We start from the raw sequence: 22,995 nt of genomic DNA on the forward strand, positions 1-22,995 counted from the left end.
TTTCTGGCTTACTTCACTCTGTATAATGGGCTCCAGTTTCATCCATCTCAATAGAACTGATTCAAATGTCTTCTTTTTAATGGCTGAGTAATATTCCATTGTGTATATGTACCACAGCTTCCTTATCCATTCGTCTGCTGATGGACATCTAGGTTGCTTCCATGTCCTGGCTATTATAAACAGTGTGGCGATGAACATTGGGGTACACGTGTCTCTTTCAATTATGGTTTCCTTGGTGTGTATGCCCAGCGGTGGGATTGCTGGGTCATATGGCAGTTCTATTTCCAGTTTTTTAAGGAATCTCCACACTGTTCTCCATAGTGGCTGTACTAGTTTGCAATCCCACCAACAGTGTAAGAAGGTTCCCTTTTCTCTACACCCTCTCCAGCATTTATTGCTTGTAGACTTTTGGATAGCAGCCATTCTGTCACTGGCTTTTTAATATGCTGTCTAGGTTGGTCATAACTTTTCTTCCAAGGAGTAAACATCTTAATTTCATGGCTGCAGTCACCACCTGCAGTGATTTCAGAGCTCAAAAAAATAAAGTCAGCCACTGTTTCCACTGTTTCCCCATCTATTTGCCATGAAGTGTTGGGACTGGATGCCATGATCTTAGTTTTCTGAATGTTGAGCTTTAAGCCAACATTTTCACTCTACTGTTTCACTTTCATCAAGAGTGAACATCAACATTTTAGGAATCAGTGAAATAAAATGGACTGGAATGGGTGAATTTAGCTCAGAAGACCATTATATCTACTACTATGTGCAAGAATCCATTAGAAGAAATGGAGTAGCCATCGTAGTTAACAAAAGAGTCCTAAATGCAGTACTTGGATGCAGTCTCAAAAAGGACAGAATGATCTCTATTCGTTTCCAAGGCAAACCATTCAATATCACGGTAATCCAAGTCTATGCCCCACCAGTAATGCTGAAGAAGCTGACGTTGAACAGCTCTGTGAAGACCTACAAGACCTTTTAGAACTAACACAGAACAAAGATGTCCTTTTCATTATAGGAGACTGGAATACAAAAGTAGAAAGTCAAGAAACACCTGGAGTAACAGGCAAATTTGGCCTTGGAGTGTAGAATGAAGCAGGACAAAGGCTAATAGAGTTTTGCCAAGAGAACACACTGGTCATAGCAAACACCCTCTTCCAACAACACAAGAGAACACTCTACACATGGACATCACCAGATGGTCAACACTGAAATCAGATTGATTATGTTCTTTGCAGCCAAAGATGGAGAAGCTCTATACAGTCAACAAAAACAAGACTGGAAGCTGACTGTGGTTCAGATCATGAACTCCTTATTGCCAAATTCAGACTTAAATTGAAGAAAGTAGGGAAAACCACTAGAGCATTCAGATATAACCTAAATCATTTCTAATTAGGTAGCAGAATTAACCCATTATTTTTTTTAACATGTAGAAGATAAGACAACTTGTTGTTGTTGTTGTTCAGTCACTCAGTCGTGTCCAATTCTGTTACCCCATGGACTGCAGCACACTAGGCTTCTCTGTCTTTTACCATCTCCTGGAGTTTTCTTAAACTCATGTCCCTTGAGTCAGTGATGCCATCCAACTATCTTGTCCTCTGTCGTCCCCTTTCCTCCTGCCTTCAATCTTTCCTAGCATCAGGGTCTTTTCTAGTGAGTCAGCTCTTCGCATCAGGTGGCCAGACAAGTAAAAGTCTAGACCAATATGCTAACTAAAAATTCTTAAAAGCACAAATCCATTTATAATTCATTCAAATCATATATTTTCAAAATATGAAACATTTATACTGTTTCCTGTACAAATCATGTGAAACAAAAATTGACTGAGAAATGGTTATTTTTATAATTCTTTGAAAGATCTCATGAAATATAGATTTATATAAATTGTAATCTTAAACAAATATAAAGTTTTTGAGGGCTTTTGAGAAAGCAGAATAAAATCTAATATTTCTAAAACAAATGTAGAACATAGATCCACAGTTAATATTATTTGACTCTAAATGCCTTTCTTCACCAGCCCATTAGCATTTTTTTCAATATCTATTGTGGTAAAATAATGCATAACAAAAATGTACCTCCTTAATCATGTACAAGTGTATAGTTCAGTGATATTAAGTATATTCATGAAATTGTGCAGTAGTCACCACCATCCATCTCCAGAACTTTTTTGTCTTGGAAAACTGAAACTCTGTACCAAACAATAACTCCTCCTATTCCTGGAAACTGCCGTTCTACTTTCTGTCTCTATGATTTTTCCTGTTCTTCAAAATTTGCTCCTCTTTGTTTTTGTTTTATTTTGATTGTTGTAGGGTCTCTGTGCAAGGATCCACCTGAGGGGCAAACTTAAGGTGTTCTCAGTCTTTTTCTAAGCTTGTGCCTTTCCCAGGACACGCATGGTAACTTTCTAATTTTCCCATATGTGAAGTTTATTTTAAATGTACTAATCTTTAATATTTTTCTCCCAAAAGGGGAAAAAGAGAAAAATGAAAAGGCAAAGGAAATGAGTACCAGCTCTTGAATTTCCTGGAAGTCCATTCATTTGGAGGAGGAGGGACTTACATAACAGTGGAGCACTACTGCCTGCCTCTGTGTCTGCATTTGTGATCAGAGGCAGCAGTCAACTATCTGACTACAGATCCCCAGTATTTGCCCACGTGGTTCTTAGAAGCTGTGTGCAGGCTGCTTCAGGAGTACATTCATACTGCCTTTCATGGGACTGGAGGGAGAGGTAGCCGCACTGAACTTAGAGCTGAAATGGACTAAAATTACCATCAATTTACGATCTAAGCCCGCCTCTGCAAGTTGCAAGCCTTTCAAAAAAGTTCTATCAGACAGATTCCACTTATGTGATTGTTGTCTAAGTGAGGAGACAGATTTCTGGTGGTTCTTACTCCAACATCTTGACAGAAACCTCTCACATTTGCTTTTTTTTTTTTAGTTTAGCAATAGTTGACAAATAATATGTTAGTTCCAAGTATACGACATAATGATTTGATATTTGTCTGTATTGCAAAATAATCATAGTAAGTCTAGTTAACATTCCTCACCACACATAGTTACAGCTTCTTTTCTTGTGATGAGAAATTTTAAGATCTGCTCACTTTATCATGGCTTCCCTGCTGACTCAGATGGTAAAGAATCTGCCTGCAATGCAGGAGACCCAGGTTCAATCCCTGGGTTGGGAAGATGCCCTGGAGAAGAGAATGGCAACCCGCTCCATTTCTTGCTGGGAAATCCCATGGACAGAGGAGCCTTGGCAGGTTATAGTCCATGGGGTGACAAAGAGTTGGACATGACTGAGCGACTAGGCACTTAGCTCTCACTTATCAAATAAATAATGCAGTATTATTAACTACAGTCACCATGCTGTATCCATTAGCTTTGGATTTAAGACAATAAAACAAGTCAAAATATTTGAATCAAATAATAGTTAAAACACAAAGAAACATGTTGTCTGAAACACAGAATAACCTGTTTTCTTCTAGCCAATTAACAGGAGACCCATTGGATTGACTCAGCTTTTGTTTGCCTAGAGACTAGAAAAATATCTACAAAAAATGTTATTAATATTACAAGATTACAGATTGGCACCATTTTGTGGGTCAGGTAACAAAATAATTGAAAATATCTTCTATAAAGATGGAGCCAAACTTGTCTACAGGCCACAGTGAAGTACAGTGAATTGTTATTTCAGAGATTGTTGCTTCAGTGTCAGCATATTGGTAAAATCTGAATAGCTATTCTAATATACCTATTCTGTACTAAACGCTTTTAATTAATTTTTGAAGGTCTAGCTGCTAAGTTAAAAATACTTGAAAAATAAAAATTTTTCCTTAGTTTTAGTGTTCTTTCTATGTTTGATCCCTGGTTGGGAAGATCCCCCAGAGAAGGGAATGGCAACCCACTCCAGTATTCTTGCCTGGAGAATTCCATGAAGCCTGGTGACTACAGGGTCACAGAGAGATGGACACAACTAAGCAACTAACACTTTCACTTTTCACACTTTATGTTCTTTAGAAGCATCCACTTCCATACTACTAGCTAGCATGCTATTTAGGACATATACTAGTTCTCTTCAGCATATATTTTGTAATGTCTGATCAGCTTTGTTTTACTGACACAAGACCAATTAATTCTGGAGTAGTTCATATGATACTCTCAAATAAGAAACTTTGGGGTCAAATAAATTGATGAACATTTTCTTGCCTGAATTGTTATATCAAACATCCCATCTCGTTAATATGTTTTTTGGGAGAGGTCATTTACACCAACAAAAGCAGTCATTTAGGGAAAAAAGTATAACTTTAAAAAACATCTTAGGTCCGAAAAATCTTTAGCTTGATATTTGCTTTATTCTATGTCTATATAGCAACTAAAGACAAAAGTACTTGGGGAAGGAGAGGTGTTTGAACAACAGGGCACTTTTGAGAATTTGAATAATTAATGTTAAACTTGTCTACATTTCTAGAATATAAAAGCGTTAAGTAAAGTAATACCTGTTAATAAAAAGAACTTGGAAAAATGCTTAATAAAAATCATGGAAAGGGGGTACTTTTTATCTGTAATCAACATCAGGGCAGAGGTAAAGGGATTTTGAAGGAGAAAGACTAAAGCATAGGAATTCTGAAGAGCCAGAGGATGCCAGTTAGAAATAATCACGAAACCATGTGCACCAGGGGAAATTTGAACTAATTTTAAGAATATTATACTTTCCTCAAAACATGAACGTTGAACAAATCTTATCCTTCTAATCTCTAGCTAAACTATACCTTTAAGGGCCAAAAGACAGAATGGCATTTAGGGTTCACATATCTGTTCCAAGTGCAGTACTCAAACACATTCAAATAGAAGCACAAAGGAAGAAAATACTGTTTTTTGTTTTTGTTTTTTTTTCCTGTTGATACTACCACAGAAAGCAGCACATTTTTTTTTTTTTTTTTTTAGTTCTATCTGCTAAGCTATTATAGAATACAATCCCGGGAAATGGACCTAAGAGAATTACCTTCTCTTTTGGTACTAAAAACAATTCCTAAATTTCTATATTTTTAAATCACTCATAAGGTAAAGTCTGGTAGGCTGCAGTTCATGGGGTTGCTAGGCGTTGGACATGACTGAGCGACTTCCCTTTTACTTTTCACTTTCATGCATTGGAGAAGGAAATGGCAACCCACTCCTGTGTTCTTGCCTGGAGAATCCCAGGGACGGGGGAGCCTGGTGGGCTGCCGTCTGTGGGGTCGCACAGAGTCGGACACAACTGAAGCGACTTGGCAGCAGCAAGGTAAAGTCAGAGAAGAAATACAAGTTGAGATTCTTAGCTATAGCAATTAAAAATATTCTTTTACGTTGCCAACAAAGGTGATTCAGTCAAAGTCTATGTGAGAGATTATTGATGATGAAGACAACTATCATGCTGAAGATAATTGGATGATGTGTAATTTAAAAATAAGTCCCAATATTATTTTCAATAATGCATTTTATTTAATTTTTTGGTTCTGGTAGTTCTTTAAAAAACTGAAGTTGATAACATTATTACTTTGCATGCCTGTTTGTTTTTGTTACTATGATAGTTAAAAACCATAAGTCACTGAGAGGCATAATTATATCTTAATTTTTGTATTTATAAACCTTATATTTTAAGTGTATTTTTATTCATAGAAATATTTCTTTAAACTATACAGTTAGTACAGAAGCATCAATTGCCCATCAACTTACCTATATATAAACACTTTTTGGAGGTACACCTTACCTGAGAACATTTTTACTTTAGCTAAGGATGCAAAAGTTACATTCATGAAATAATTTGTTATCCCTTCAAAAAAAAACACATTAAAATATCCTAAATAAGGAAATTATGTATGTTACAATTTTTGAGGGAACTTTGAGAACTAATTTTTTTAAAAAAAAATGAATCCCAGAAAATGTATAAAATCAGAGAAACCATTGCCAAAAGTTTAATCTCAACCTCATTGAATTCTAATATAATAAAATGTGAGAATGTTTGAAAGGTAGTTCCCTTACAGTGTGGAAAACCTAAGCCTCTAATGAGAATTCAATTCTGCCTGAAGGACTTTGTGTCATTATCTTACACACTTAGGCATTCTGGGTGGTTAAGCCTCAGCCTATGACATTTGAATTAGACCTGTTTTATTAGCCTTTATTTTTCAAAGGTAAGATATATTTGTCCCTTAGCCTGTTGATTAAAAAATACCTTAATTGTTTAGGGCCTTATTACAAAAAGATGATTTTTCTTGAAAGTGTTCCAATTAACTTCTATGACATTTAGACTTCAGCCTGTCTATATAGATGAGTTATTCTGTTTCTTGGATCTATCATGAGACATCCATTGGTGAAAACATTGCCTTCAAATCAAAATTTTGTAAAGCGTGTCATTTGCCCAATGTCTGCCTATACTGAATGCTAAAATCCTGATTCTAATTGTCAGATAGGGCCCACCTAGTTCATGTGCTCGTTCTTAAACAGTATTTGACTAGATAGTTCTATGTGGAATTTACCAAAACAGCAAAGGATTAATTTTAATTGTCTGTCCCCTTTTGAAAACATGTGTTACCCAAGAGCTGTTTAAACACTCTAGAAGTGTTCAAACAGTACACCCATTCATGAAATAGGTCACAAGGAGATGTCCTCTGCTTTCCTCACTTTCCCTTCAACAGCTTGAAAGAGTATTTCGGGCCATAGAAAAAAAAAGACTGTCTTTGCAGTGGACCTCGTCTTATCACTATAGCAGAGGACCCTAACCCTTGGTTCCAGATATTTTTACCAATATGATCAATGCCACCCTTTGGTTAGTTACTGATACTAATGTTGGTGGCAATGATGTCCTGGCTTTGCCCAGAAACAGTAGTGCCTTTGCCTTATATTAAACCTCATTGGGGTTATTAGCTTCCAAACTTCTGCAGTCAGTAATATTACATAATTTGTTAATGTCACCCTAAGAGCTATACTCCAATAAGTACATGAATTTATTTTTTTAATGAAGAAAACACCAATGGAGTTCTTATAAAAGTCTGTCTATTGTGTTTGTCCGGAGAAGGCAATGGCACCCCACTCCAGTACTCTTGCCTGGAAAATCCCGTGGACGGAGGAGCCTGGTAGGCTACAGTCCATGGGGTCGCTAAGAGTCGGACACGACTGAGCGACTTCACTTTCACTTTTCCCTTTCATGCACTGGAGAAGGAAATGGCAACCCACTCCAGTATTCTTGCCTGGAGAATCCCAGGAACGGCGGAGCCTGGTGGGCTGCCGTCTATGGGGTCGCATAGAGTCGGACACGACTGAAGCGACTTAGCAGCAGCAGTAGCAGCATTGTGTTTGTCACCTGACCTTTACAACCTCAGTCTTGCTCTATCCTTATCAAGAAAATTGGATTTTAAAATTGGAGACTTGAATGTTTGCAACAAATACCAGCTGTTGAACATGATCACAATCTGAAATCAATACTCCCTCCTACAATTTTCTCGACTTATTTGGTCAACTTGAATAAATATGATTTGTATCAGCTGAAACTCCAGGACAGGGTACAAAGGTATAGAAGAGAAGAGGGGAAGGGTCATATTTCCAGTCAGTATCAGAAAGACTTTTTTTTTTTGTATACATAGAAGATTGTGTTTTTAGATTTTCATGACAATTTTGAATAGTTGGTGATATCATTTGGGGTATATAGGATACTGCTATCTCTGTTTTAACATATCCTAAACAATGTTTTCTAGGATCTAACTGGAACATTATATAAGAATATATTTGAGTATAAGCTAACATATTAGTGTGATCCTAAAAATTACACCTCCTAACCATTAAAAATAATTAGAAAAAAAGGAAGAATTATTAAATAAATGATTTGAGGACATTTAGTTACCTCCGTATAGCAGTGATGCTGTTTGTACTAGTCGTGATGAATTCCTACCTTATTCCATTCACTAAATGAATTACAAATGGAATTAAGAACTAAGTGTAATAAATAAAGTCTTGAGAGATTCAGAAGAAATGAGGTGAAGACTCGTCTCACCTTAGGTTGATTATCCTTTAAAAAACAAACAAAACCACTGAAACAACAGAAAACCAGAAGGATAAGCATTAGAAAACAAGACATACCTACACACAATTAAAATAATGTATTTCAAACAACACAATACAAATAAAACTAAAAACTCTGAGAAAAAGTGTTTATTTGTAACATAGAACAGATATGCAGCAATCCATATGTAAAAAGGTAAATATACTTAAAGAGCCCTTATGGGTAAATAAGAAAGAAAACTACAACAGAAAAACAGGGCAATAGATAAATAGGTCACAGAGAAGTAAGCAGTTTATACACAGAAGCTTCAACTTTAGTACCAAAATGTTAAGTCTCAATTAATTAGAAAAGATTTTTAGAGTAATGGCACTCCATTCACACACAAAAAATGACCATTTTTGTCTACTATTACTGAGTATTTCAAGGTAATCTTTCATTGGTGGATGGAAGCCATTATATATTAAAAGCCTTAGAAATGTGTGTACCTCTGGCAGGTGGATTTTTTTACCACTGAGCCACCTGAGAAGCCCCTCCCAGGGGCTATTATGTGGACCTTCTCTGACTTTTGCTAAAATGGCAGTTCCACAAGAATAGGGAACTTCTCTGTCTGGTTTACTGCAGTATTTCCCCAGGGCCTGGATATACATTGAATTAGATCCCTACTACTCAGTGAAAGGCCACGGAAGGGCAGCAGAGGGAAGAACAAAGCAGAGAGAGAAGCACAAGGTAAGAACTGGCAGAGCTTTAGCTCTCAGAGGCATTCCAACTAGCTCTATTTTTTTTTTTTTTTCTCATTTTCAAATGTTAGTTTAGGGAAACCAAAAAAGTCCTCCTTTCTTCTTAGTTGCTTTGAATATGACTCTGTCAAGAATACCGGAGTGGGTTGCCATTTCCTTCTCCAGGGGATCGTCCCAAACCAAGGATTGAGCCCAGGTCTCCCACATTGCAGGCAAATTCTTTACTGTCTGAGCTACCAGGGAAGCCCAAGAATGCTTGAAGGATCCCTAAACAATAACCCTCTGAAGATTCAGTTTCATGAACTCAGAGCATTTTGTGAGGAGACCCATGAGACACCACAAATCCATGCCTAGAGCACTGTGATCTAGAGCACCCAGCACAGATTTTCATCTTACAGATTAACCTCTGGATGTACCATGAGCAAAAGTGTTAGTCGCTCAGTTGTGTCTGACTCTTTGTGACCCCATGGACTGGGGCTGGCCAGGCTTCTCTGTCCATGGGATTTTCCAGGCAAGAATGCCAGAGTGGGTTGTCATTTTCTTATCCAAGGGATCTTCCTGACCTGGGGATCGAATCCATGTCTCCTGCATCTCCTGCATTGCAGACAGATTCTTTATCTGAGTCAACTGGGAAGCCTCATTACTTTTATGGTTAAGGTTAAACTCTTTCTCACTGACAGTGAGTGCCTTTGGTGCTAGAGTTCAGGCTTACTTCTGAAACCTGAATCCCCAGTATTCCTTAGCTTGTGTCCTATGGCCAGCCATATCATTTTTTAAATTATTCTATTGGGAAAAAAAGGACTTTCTGATAATCTCTATTTCATTTGTACACGCGGTTCCCTCTAAAATACCCCTCCCAAACATCCATATTTTCTCTGACATTATAATTTCTATAACATTGAAAAACTCTTCAGCTACTATTCCTCCTTGACATGCCACCCTTCAGTCCAGCAGGCTCCTCTTTCCTCTAATTCACCAACTCTTACTGGTTATTCTGACCTGTTGGTTGGATTTTTTTTTTTTGCCCATCTCCTATGAGGCACTTGAAGACTCTATCTTATTTACTCATATAAAGTTTGTGGGTCCTGAAGCTTTTAGAACCTGGAATGCATTATTTATACACACATGCACACATCTACCCCCCCACACACACACACAATTAGCTATATTTAGAAAAGAACTGCAGCAAGTAACTGGAAGTGTATAGATTTGGGTTCCTTTTTTTCCTTAAGATCTCTTTAGTTGATTTGCCAGAAATACTTACATAGAAATATGTCCTGATAGCAACTTGGCTTTCCCTGCCATCTAAAAGGCTCTGTGGCTATTAGCATCTCACAAAATATTTTGTAATTAAGAGGACTTGGAAATTACAGTTCATTACCTTTATAATAAATCTACCTTTTTAACATTTATCTCTGAATCTCCAGTACCCAGTGGTTGGTCCATATTGTTGTGTTGTTGTTTAGTCACCGAGTCATGTCCAACTCTTTTGCAACACCATGAACTGTAGCCTACTAGGCCCCTCTGTCCATGGGATCTCCCAGGCAAGAATACTGGAGTGGGGTACTGTTTCCTTCTCCAGGGGATCTTCCTGACCCAGAGATCAAAACTATATCTCTTTCATGGGCAGACAGATTTCTTACCACTGAGCCACCAGGGAAGCCCCAGTTGGCCCTTAGAAGGAACTTAATAAATGTTAGTGGCAACAATATTGAATTTTACTTGAAGGTTAAAATATGCCCTCACCCTTCTTTGTTCCAGAAACAAAGACTTATTTCAAGAAAGCAATCTTCTTCCAAATTTAATTTAGACAAGTCTCACAGATGCCCCTGCCCTGCCTTGTTTACCTAAGACAAGGCTGAACACAGACCCTCCAAGTCTCATCCTTTGTCTAAGAAATGACTGGATGAACTTCTTATTCCCACTAATCAATTAGAACAAAATGTTTATTAACCAAACTTTGATTAAATTTCTGTCCTCCCTCCAAGTTCCTAAGCTTCAGCTCGCTTTCAGCCTGAGCCAGCATACACCTCCTCCTAAGAGCAGACTGACCTCAGGATAAAACATTCTCTGACCTGCTGTTCTGTTGTGCCAGCTTTTCATCCCACTTGCCCACACCTGCTTCTGTTTGGCTTTGTTTACCCTTCTTTATAAAAGGGCATCTCTTTTGTCTAACTCTTGAGAATCTCAAAGTTCTTATAGTCACAGAAGTCTCTCTGTTGTAATTGTCCCTTTTCCCAGCATTGGAAGAAATCTCTTTTCTCTGGACCTTTGAATAGTCTCATCTTACCATGGCTTGATTTGTTTTTCGCTTGAAGTGGGATTACTGGAAAAAAAAAAAGTGAAGGAAAGTAAACTCTTATTAAAACAACTAGCTTCCTTTCTCACAGTTGTTCTGCTGCAGTGGTAACACCATTACTCTCTTCCTGATCCCAGATGGTCTCTGGTTTTTGACACAATTCTACCTGCTACAATCCACTTATCCATTAGCCATCACTGTAAACTTCATTTGTCAGTGTTGTCAAACAGTTCTGACCTCTCCCTTCATTTTAGGTTAATTTCATCTTCATCATGTCTATATCCTAATCCATACAGATTTTTTTTTTTCCTGGCTTAGTTCCCAAGAAGATCTGACCTCTTTTCTGCAATTAAAATTGAGAAGGTTAGTTAGTTTTGAAAGACTTAACAGATACTAATTCCAAAAAGTTTGAGAAAAGCTATTCCATATGCAAACAATTATATATAAAGTATTGGAGTTAGGAATTAGGATCCATGCCTAATGACAATAAAATTAGCAGAAGTGTTATTGATAGAATTGAAGAAGGGAATGGCAACCCAATCCAGTATTCTTGCCTGGAAACTCCTATGGACAGAGGAGCCTGGTAGACTACAGTCCATGAGGTCACAAAGAGTTGGATATAACTGAGTGACTAAGCACAATTGGTAGAATAATGAGAGAATATTGGGTATATTTAGGTGGTTGCATTATTTAGATGAAAGTGAACTTGATACAAAAGGCCAAAATAATGAAATGCTTGACTGTGATGCAGACATGATAAAACTGTTTAAGATATTAGGTTAAATGGAGATAGAAAGAAGTTAGAAAGCAGAAAAGCAAAACAAAATAGAAGACAGACTGAATAAATAATACAACTGAGAGGTGATTAGGATTATGATTTACAGGGATCTGTAAAAAAAAAAGCATGTTAAAGATAGATATTGATTGCCATAAGACCATTCTTTTGCCTTAGCAGACTAATCTGAGAAAATATTGCTGTAATTTATGTCAAAGAGTGTTCTGCCTATGTTCTCTTCTATGAGTTTCATGGTTTCAGGTCTTATATTTAGATCTTTAAGCTATTTTAAATTTTTTATAATACATGGTATGAGGGAATGTTCTCATCCCACTATTTTACATCTGGCTGTCCAGTTTTCCCAGTACCAGTTATTGAAGAGACTATATTGTCTCCATTGTAGATTTTTGCCTCCTTTGTTGTAGATAAATTGACCACAAAGGCAGGGTGTTTCTCTTTTTTTGTCTCTCTTCCCTATTCTTCTCCATTGTCTTATGTTGGCACATACTGTTTTAATTACTGTGGCTTTGTAGTATGGTTTTAGGTCAGAGAGGGTTATACTTTCTGTTTCATTTTTTTTTTCTCAAGATTGTTAGCAATTTGGGGTCTTTTGTGGTTTTCTATCAATTATAGGATTTTTTGTCCTAGTTCTGTGAAAAATGTCATTGGCATTTTGATAGGAATTGCATTAAATCTATAGATTGCTTTGGGTAGTATGGCCATTTTAAGAATGTTAATTCTTCCAATCCAAGAGCATGGGGTATCTTTCCATTTCTTTATATGATCTTCAGTTTCTTTCATCAGTGTTTTATAATTTTCAGAGTATAGGTCTTTTATTTCCAAGATTAAACTTATTCCTTTATGCTTTATTCTTTTTGATGTGTTATTAACTGTGACTTTTTGTTTTCTCTTTCTGATCTTAATGTGTAGAAAAGCAGCAGATTTCTACATATTAATCTTGTATCCCACAACTTTACTGAATTCATTTATTCTAATAGTTTTTGGGTGGAGACTTTAGGGTTTCCTATATAAATTGTGTCATCTGCAAACAGTAGCAGTTTTCCTTCTTCCCTTCCAATTTGGATCCCTTTTAGTCCTTTTTCTTGCCTGATTGTTGTGGCTGGGACTTCTAATACTATGTCAAATAGAAGTGGTCAGAGTGGATATTCTTGTCTCATTTACAAATTTAGGGAAAATGCTTTCATCTTTTCACTGTTTAGTATGATGTTATGATTTATGGGTTTGTCATAAATGACTTATTGCAGGGAGATATGTACAACTTCGTGTTAATTGTAGGATGCAGACAGGCATATTTAACAATAAATGTTTTGAATATTTAAGTACAGTCAACACAGGAGAACAATTAAGAACATTAAGAAGAATAGTTTTGAACTTATTTTTCATTAGTTGAAGTTATTGTGTTAAAGAGATATGGATAATACAATTCTGCATAGGCATTCTGAATAAGCATGAGGTATACAAAAATGTGATTAAGATAGTGTTAAATTATAGGGTCATTTTTTCAATCATCATTGTATAGGTTGACAAATAACAAACTTCATCAGACATTAAAATCCATTATTTCAGATAAGGAACAATGATTTATAACAACTAAGTGGCAGATTTAGCACAACCTCACATTTTAATAAAAGTGTTAACAAAGTTTTAGTTATTAAAATTTCGGGAAGGTTAACAATTCAGATATAAATAGAGTAAAACACTGATCGATCTAATGGGAGATGAAGGGTAAAGCATGCAAAGCTCAGACTTTAAAAATCCAATTATTCGTGTTACTCTGCATACATTTGCAGTCATATTTTACTGCTATCCCCTGTGTCACTTGTCTTGCTGCCTCTTATCAAGACTCCTGTGTTTGCATTTTAATTGGCTTGGGGAAATGCAAAGGGAAAAGAATAAGAAGTTGTAAAATAAAGAAAGGGCTCTGCATATTTGAAAGCATGTATGTGACCCTCTCTGATTATATTATGTTAATGCTTTAAATACCTTTGTGCTCCAAAAGTCAGATTCCTATCAGTCTAACTGCCTTTAAACTGTTGCTTCCAAACTAAATACATTTTACAAAAGTTTATGTTTTGTAATAGTGCTTAATACATACCAGTGGAGAAGAAAATGGCATCCCTCTCCAGTATTCTTGCCTGGAAAATCCCATGGACAGAGGAGTCTGGCAGGCTACAGTCCATGGGGTTGCACAAGAGTGGGACACAACTTAGCAACTAAACAACAAAAAAGCGATACATACAAGAACCCTATCAGACTTGAATAAACCCCACTAGGTAACACACACTTTCCACAAGATGAAAGAATAGGTCACACATTTAAGGGGTTATGTTTCTTAATTTTTTAATGCCTTTATTCCTCAATTTTCTCATCTGAAAATGTGAGTCACAAGAACTACTTCATAAACCAGCTATGAGGAAAAAGGAAAAGGTAATGTCTGGACATGCCTGATAAAGTGTCCTGATGAAGAGGGCTCTCTGAGAGTTGATTCACGGTTTTTTGTTTGACCTCTGAAATGGTTTTGAAGCTGCTTCTAGGGCAGTGGTTCTTTTTTTTTTTTTTTAATAAATTTATTTATTTTAGTTGGGGGCTAATTACTTTACAATATTGTAATAGTTTTTGCCATACATTGACATGAATCAGCCATGGGTTTACATGTGTTCCCCTTCCTGGACCCCCCACCCACCTCCCTCCCCATCCCATCCCCCCGGATCATCCCACTGCCCCGGCCCTGAGCCCCTGTCACATGCATCGAACATGGAATGGTGTTCTGTTTCACATATGATAATATACATGTTTCAATGCCATTCTCCCAGAACGTCCCACCCTCACCTTCTCCCTCAGAGTCCATAAAATTGTTCCATGCATCTGTGTCTCTTATTCTGTCTCGCATATAGGGTTATCGTTACCATCTTTCAAATTCCATATATATGCATTAGTATACTGTATTGTTGTTTTTCTTTCTGGCTTACTTCACTCTGTATAATGGGCTCCAGTTTCATCCATCTCAGTAGAACCGATTCAAATGTATTTTTTTTAATGGCTGAGTAATATTCCATTGTGTATATGTACCACAGCTTCCTTATCCATTCGTCTGCTGATGGACATCTAGGTTGCTTCCATGTCCTGGCTATTGTAAACAGTGCTGCGATGAACATTGGGGTACACGCGTCTCTTTCAATTCTGGTTTCCTCGGTGTATATGCCCAGCAGTGGGATTGCTGGGTCATATGGCAGTTCTATTCCCAGTTTTTTAAGGAATCTCCACACTGTTCTCCATAGTGGCTCTACTAGTTTGCATTCCCACCAACAGTGTAAGAGGGTTCCCTTTTCTCCACACCCTCTCCAGCATTTATTGCTTGTAGACTTTTGGATAGCAGCCATTCTGACTGGTGTGAAATGATACCTCATTGTGGTTTTGATTTGCATTTCTCTAATAATGAGTGATGTTGAGCATCTTTTCATGTGTTTGTTAGCCATCTGTATGTCTTCTTTGGAGAAATGTCTGTTTAGTTCTTTGGCCCATTTTTTGATTGGGTCATTTATTTTTCTGGAATTCAGCTGCAGAAGTTGCTTGTATATTTTTGAGATTAATTGTTTGTCTGTTGCTTCATTTGCTGTTATTTTCTCCCATTCTGAAGGCTGTCTTTGCACCTTGTTTATAGTTTCCTTTGTTGTGCAAAAGCTTTTAATTTTAATTAGGTCCCATTTGTTTATTTTTGCTTTTATTTCCAATATTCTGGGAGGTGGGTCATGGAGGATCCTGCTGTGATTTATGTCGGAGAGCGTTTTGCCTATGTTTTCCTCTAGGAGTTTTATTGTTTCTGGTCTTACGTTTAGATCTTTAATCCATTTTGAGTTTATTTTTGTGTACGGTGTTAGGAAGTGTTCTAGTTTCATTCTTTTACAAGTGGTTGACCAGTTTTCCCAGCACCACTTGTTAAAGAGATTGTCTTTTCTCCATTGTATATTCTTGCCTCCTTTGTCGAAGATAAGGTGTCCATATGTGCGTGGGTTTATCTCTGGGCTTTCTATTTTGTTCCATTGATCTATATTTCTATCTTTGTGCCAGTACCATACTGTCTTGATGACTGTGGCTTTGTAGTAGAGCCTGAAGTCAGGCAGGTTGATTCCTCCAGTTCCATTCTTCTTCCTCAGGATTGCTTTGGCTATTCGAGGTTTCTTATATTTCCATACAAATTGTGAGATGATTTTTTCCAGTTCTGTGAAAAATACCATTGGTAGCTTGATAGGGATTGCATTGAATCTATAGATTGCTTTGGGTAGTATACTCATTTTCACTATATTAATTCTTCCAATCCATGAACACGGTATATTTCTCCATCTGTTTGTGTCCTCTTTGATTTCTTTCATCAGTGTTTTATAGTTTTCTATATATAAGTCTTTTGTTTCTTTAGGTAGATATATTCCTAAATATTTTATTCTTTTTGTTGCAATGGTGAATGGTATTGTTTCCTTAATTTCTCTTTCTGTTTTCTCATTATTGGAGTATAGGAATGCAAGGGATTTCTGTGTGTTAATTTTATATCCTGCAACTTTACTATATTCATTGATCAACTCTAGTAATTTTCTAGTAGAGTCTTTAGGGTTTTCTATGTAGAGGATCATGTCATCTGCAAACAGTGAGAGTTTTACTTCTTCTTTTCCTATCTGTATTCCTTTTATTTCTTTTTCAGCTCTGAGTGCTGTGGCCAAAACTTCCAAAACTATGTTGAATAGTAGTGGTGAAAGTGGGCATCCTTGCCTTGTTCCTGACTTTAGGGGAAATGCTTTCAATTTTTCACCATTGAGGATAATGTTTGCTGTGGGTTTGTCATATATAGCTTTTATTATGTTGAGATATGTTCCTTCTATTCCTGCTTTCTGGAGGGTTTTAATCATAAATGGATGCTGAATTTTGTCAAAGGCTTTTTCTGCATCTATTGAGATAACCATATGGTTTTTTTCTTTCAATTTGTTAATGTGGTGTATTACATTGATTGATTTGCGGATGTTAAAAAAACCTTGCATTCCTGGGATAAAGCCCACTTGGTCATGATGTATAATTTTTTAATATGATGTTGGATTCTGTTTGCTAGAATTTTATTAAGGATTTTTGCATCTATGTTCATCAGTGATATTGGCCTGTAGTTTTCCTTTTTTGTGACATCTTTGTCTGGTTTTGGAATTAGGGTGATGGTGGCCTCATAGAATGAGTTTGGAAGTTTACCATCTTCTGCAATTTTCTGGAAGAGTTTGAGTAGGATAGGTGTTAGCTCTTCTCTAAATTTTTGGTAGAATTCCGCTGTGAAGCCGTCTGGTCCTGGGCTTTTGTTTGCTGGAAGATTTCTGATTACAGTTTCGATTTCCGTGCTTGTGATGGGTCTGTTAAGATCTTCTATTTCTTCATGGTTCAATTTTGGAAAGTTATACTTTTCTAAGAATTTGTCCATTTCTTCCAAGTTGTCCATTTTATTGGCATATAGCTGTTGGTAGTAGTCTCTTATGATCCTTTGTATTTCTGTGGAGTCTGTTGTGATCTCTCCATTTTCATTTCTAATTTTGTTGATCTGATTCTTCTCCCTTTGTTTCTTGATGAGTCTGGCTTATGGCTTATCAATTTTGTTTATCTTCTCGAAAAACCAGCTTTTAGTTTTGTTGATTTTTGCTATGGTCTCTTTTGTTTCTTTTGCATTTATTTCTGCCCTAATTTTTAAGATTTCTTTCCTTCTACTGACCCTGGGGTTCTTCATTTCTTCCTTCTCTAGTTGCTTTAGGTGTAGAGTTAGTTGATTTATTTGATTTTTTTCTTGTTTCTTGAGGTACGCCTGTATTGCTATGAACCTTCCCCTTAGTATTGCTTTTACAGTGTCCCATAGGTTTTGGGTTGTTGTGTTTTCATTTTCATTCGTTTCTATGCATAATTTTATTTCTTTTTTAATTTCTTCTGTGATTTGTTGGTTATTCAGAAGCGTGTTGTTTAGCCTCCATATGTTGGAACTTTTAATAGTTTTTTTCCTGTAATTGAGGTCTAATCTTACTGCATTGTGGTCAGAGAAGATGGCTGGGATGATTTCAATTTTTTTGAATTTACCAAGGCTAGATTTATGGCCCAGGATGTGATCTATCCTGGAGAAAGTTCCATGTGCACTTGAGAAAAAGGTAAAATTGATTGTTTTGGGGTGGAAACTCCTGTAAATATCAATTAAGTCTAATTTGTCTATTGTATCATTTAAAGTTTGTGTTTCCTTGTTAATTTTCTGTTTAGTTGATCTATCCATATGCGTGAGTGGAGTATTAAAGTCTCCCACTATTATTGTGTTATTGTTAATTTCCCCTTTCATACTTGTTAGTATTTGCCTTATATATTGTGGTGCACCTATGTTGGGTGCATATATATTTATGATTGTTACGTCTTCTTCTTGAATTGATCCTTTGATCTTTATGTAGTGTCCTTCTTTGTCCCTTTTCACATCCTTTATTTTAAAGTCTATTTTATCTGAAATGAGTATTGCGACTCCTGCTTTCTTTTGGTCTCCGTTTGCATGGAATATGTTTTTCCATCCTTTCACTTTCAGCCTGTGTGTGTCTCTAGTTTTGAGGTGGGTCTCTTGTAGACAGCATATATAGGGGTCTTGTTTTTGTATCCATTCAGCAACCCTTTGTCTTTTGGTTGGGGCATTCAACCCATTTACATTTAAGGTAATTATTGATAAGTATGATCCCGTTGCCATTTACTTTGTTGTTTTGAGTTCGTGTTGAAACATCCTTTCTGTGTTTCCTGTTTAGAGAAGATCCTTTAGCATTTGCTGGAGAGCTGGTTTGGTGGTGCTGAATTCCCTCAGCTCTTGCTTGTCTGTAAAGCTTTTGAATTCTCCTTCATATCTGAATGAGATCCTTGCTGGGTACAGTAATCTGGGTTGTAGATTATTCTCTTTCATTACTTTAAGTATGCCCTGCCATTCCCTTCTAGCCTGAAGGGTTTCTATTGAAAGATCAGCTGTTATCCTTATGGGGATCCCCTTGTGTGTTATTTGTTGTTTTTCCCTTGCTGCTTTTAATATTTGTTCTTTGTGTTTGATCTTTGTTAATTTGATTAATATGTGTCTTGGGGTGTTTCGCCTTGGGTTTATCCTGTTTGGAACTCTCTGGGTTTCTTGGACTTCTGTGACTATTTCTTTCCTCAATTTAGGGAAATTCTCAACTATTATCTCCTCGAGTATTTTTTCATGGCCTTTCCTTTTATCTTCTTCTTCTGGGACTCCTATGATTCGAATGTTGGGGCGTTTCATATTGTCCCAGAGGTCCCGGAGGTTTTCCTCATTTCTTTTGATTCTTTTTTCTTTTTTCCTCTCTGCTTCGTTTATTTCCATCATTCTATCTTCTACCTCACTTATCCTATCTTCTGCCTCCGTTATTCTACTGTTGGTTCCCTCCAGAGTGTCTTTTATCTCCTTTATTTCATTATTCATTCTATATTGATTCCTTTTTATTTCTTCTAAGTCCTTGATAAACATTTCTTGCATCTTCTCAATCTTTGTCTCCAGGCTATTTATCTGTAACTCCATTTTGCTTTCAAGATTTTGGATCATTTTTATTATCCTTATTCTAAATTCTTTTTCAGATAGATTCCCTATCTCCTCCTCTTTTGTTTGGTTTTGTGGGCATTTCTCATTTTCCTTTACTTGCTGAGTATTTCTCTGCCTTTTCATCTTGTTTAGATTGCTGTGTTAGGCGTGGCCCTTCCGTATTCTGGTAGTATGAAGTTCCTCTTTGTTGTGGAGGTTCCTCACTGCGGTTGGGGTTGGACAGTTGGCTTGTCAAGGCTTCCTGGTTGGGGGAGCTTGTGTCGGTGTTCTGGTGGGTGGAGCTGGATTTCTGCTCTCTAGAGTGCAATGGAGTGACCAGTATTAATTTTTGAGATGTCTATGGATTTGGTGTGCCTCTGGGCAGCCTGTATATTGATGCTCAGGTCTATGTTCTTGCGTTGCTGGAGAATTTGCGTGGTATGTCTTGCTCTGGAACTTATTGTCTCTTGGGTGGAGCTTGGTTTCAGTGAATTTATGGAGGCTATTGGATGGTCTCTTATTAATTAATGTTTCCCCTGGCTTTCAGTCTTATCCTTGCAGTAGCCTGAAGACTTCTCCTTCCATACAGCCTCAATAATAAAACTTTTAGGTTAATGGTGAAAAGATTCTCCACAGTGAGGGATACCCAGAAAGGTTCACTGAGTTACATGGAGAGATGAGGTGGGGGGGGGGGTTGAGGTGACCAGGAGGGGAAGAGGGGAATTCAAATGTGGAGAGAGCAATCTAGCCAGTAAGCACTTCCCTCTGTGCTTTCCACAGTTTGGAACCCTCAGAGTGATTCACAGAGATACATAGAGAGGGGGGAGGAAGGTAACAGAGGTGAGTATGAGTAGAAAGGGAGGAATTAAGAGGGGAGAGAGAGATCTGGGCAGTATCCTGTTCGTGAAGTGTTCTCCAGTACCCAGAACACCCTCAGAGATTCACAGAATTGGGTTGAGAAGAGAAGGAGGAGGGTGGGAGATAGAGGTTCCCTGAGGGAGAAGAAAGAGCATCAATAGGGGGAGAGAGTGATCAGGCCAGTGATCACACTCCTGAGTAAAAATGGGTCCTAAAGATTGGGTTCTTAAATGTACAAAGTTGATATCAAATATGTAAAACAAAGATTAAAAATCTAGAGTAGAGGTTAGACTCTTATAAAACTTACAATCTAAAAAAAAAAAAAAAAAGAAAAAAAGGAAACAGTGTAAAAAGAAAAAAAAAACAGTAAAACAGTAAAAAAAAGAAACAGTAAAAAAATGTAGAACAGGAAAAAAAACATTAAAAAAAAAAGAAAACACAAAAGGTATAAGATATATGTATGTAGTTTGCTTCAAAAATAGGGTTTTTTTTTTTTTTGCAAGTTAATAGTGGGTTATGAAAATGAAAGTTAAAGGTGTAATAGAGGACTTGAAGAAAAAGGAAAGAAGAGAAAAAAAATTTTTTTTTTAATTAAAAAAAAAAAATTAAAAAAAAAAATAAAAATAGTAAAAAATATATATATCCCGGACTTTCTCTGGAGCTGTTGTGAGCAGTGTGGGATCTGCTCAGTTTTAGATAGATCCTTATTCCTGCTTATACTTTTCAAGATCTATAGGTCCTTTTCAATGCAGTCGGTATTAACTACAGGGATCTTAATCTGTTGGCCTGTCCCTTCCAAAGCGCTTCCCTCTGTTTATTTGGCTTCTGTTTGGAGATCTCTTCAGTATCTAATTTCCGCCCTGCAACAAAGCGGTGGAGGTGATCTCTTTAGGTTCGCTTGTTCAATCGTGCTGTGGGGAGGAAGGAACACTGCAATTCTGGCGTGTGTGTGGTAAGCTCGCAGTGTCTCGGCCGCACTGGGTTCGCCCCCGCTCACGGCGTGTGTGCTTTCCCCGTCTACCCTAGGGCAGTGGTTCTTAAACTTCTCATTCTTAAAACCCCTTCACACCCTTAAAAATTATTGTGGATCTCAACAATCTTTTGCTTATTTATATTATATATTTTAATACTATATTTTGAATTAAAATTTAAATGTATGTGTTATTTTTAAATATATCTTTATCGATTTATTTTAAATAAACATAATGAACTCTACATCCTAACATAAACATTTTTCAAAAGTCTGTATTTTTACAAACAAAAGAAAAAGTTAAAAGATTGGCATTGTTTTACATTTTTCAAACTTCTTTAACATCTAGCGTAAGAAATCTAAGATTCCAATATCTGCTTCCACAATCAGTGTTTTGCACTATGTTGTTTTGGTTGAAGAATAGAAAGAAAATGAACACTTACACAGATCTGTGGTAAGAAAAGAGAAGACCTTAAGGTCTTCCTAAAAAAGTCTTGGGGACCCTAAGAAGTCCTGAAACCACATTTTGAGAATTGATGTTCTGGGGAATAGACACAAAGAGGAGAAGAGCAGATTGTTTCCAGCCCTGGCTTCAAGTCATATCTGGGGAACTTGAACAGGAGTTGAAGATACCGAAGACCTACCTTTTGCCTTCAAGCTGCCTTTAACCTGGTGATCTCTCCATTGTGGTGTTATAACCCACACACACTTTGCCCCTGCCAAGATGGTCAGAGCTTTAGTCAATACTTATTTGACAAAGGATGCTGGAAAGAGAGGAAAGAAGCTACTTTGTAATGACACATTTGTTGACCAAGAAATAAGAATAAGTGCTATAAGGCAACAAAAACATTTATTTGGAGTTAAATCGCAGTTCAGAAGACACAGGTTCAGGCAGAAACCCAGATGAGGTGGTTTGAAAGCCGACGAGTTTTTGAGAGAAAAGGACACAATTATATAAATTGTGTTGCAAGAATCTTGATTGGTGCTGGCAGATCGAAACTATAAGTAATTGGTTGCTATGGTTGTTACTAGGTGAGAATTTATTGCATGAGCAATTTTCAGGAGGCTGTGGTCTTGCAGGTTGGTCCTGTTCAAAGTTCTTGCTCCTTCCAGAGGGAGATGTGCACAGACCCCACTTCCCCAGGGGCCTCCTGGGTCCATTTCAGTGCCCTGTTTGCCACACAAGCTCCATTTTCACATACTGATGCTGTGGAAGTTTTGCCATACTCCATTTCAGGGGTAAATCTTTACTACTAAATACTGTCAATCCTTTATATAAGCAGATTTGACATTTGCCACTTCACAAGTGGTCGTGAAAATACATGGCATGTAATCATTCATAGCTTTGTTGAGGCGTGAGTTTGGCATGCAAGAGTGACTGAGTCATGTGAAAAGTGAGCTTAGCGGATTTGCAGCATCTCCATCCCAGCAGAATTCACCAATGGCCACTCGTCTGGGGACGACTGCTTTTAGAAGTCTTAGGATTTGGGAGAGTATTTGTTGCTTTGTGAAAATGACCTTGGGGAATTGAAAAGCAAACTACCAGTCTTGGTATGGGAACAAAATAGAAAGTGAAACTATCTAAAGTATGGTGCTTGTTTAAAAAACATAAACAAAAACCCTCCACATTTCACTTCAGTCTAATATTTATGAAATAATAAAGGATACAAACATATCACTTAAATTTAAAATTTATTATATTTTATGAGGATAAATAGATATAATTGTGGCATTCATAAATT

The 22,995-nt window shown here is 37.0% G+C and overlaps 1 protein-coding gene and 1 long non-coding RNA gene across 7 annotated transcripts in view; both read left to right on the plus strand.

The window, feature by feature from the left end:
• Nucleotides 1–22,995, plus strand: part of SPAG16 (sperm associated antigen 16) — a 981,998-nt gene that overhangs the window by 767,472 nt on the left and 191,531 nt on the right. The window lies entirely within an intron of this gene.
• Nucleotides 4,778–7,877, plus strand: LOC145542981 (uncharacterized). The gene is made up of 2 exons (XR_014080332.1): nt 4,778–7,067; nt 7,212–7,877. It is a non-coding gene; the product is annotated as an uncharacterized LOC145542981 (long non-coding RNA).

The sequence above is a fragment of the Giraffa tippelskirchi genome, chromosome 3 (genome assembly GCF_054371585.1).
Source record: "Giraffa tippelskirchi isolate mGirTip1 chromosome 3, T2T-mGirTip1v1.2.pri, whole genome shotgun sequence".
Taxonomy (NCBI): Eukaryota; Metazoa; Chordata; class Mammalia; order Artiodactyla; family Giraffidae; genus Giraffa; species Giraffa tippelskirchi.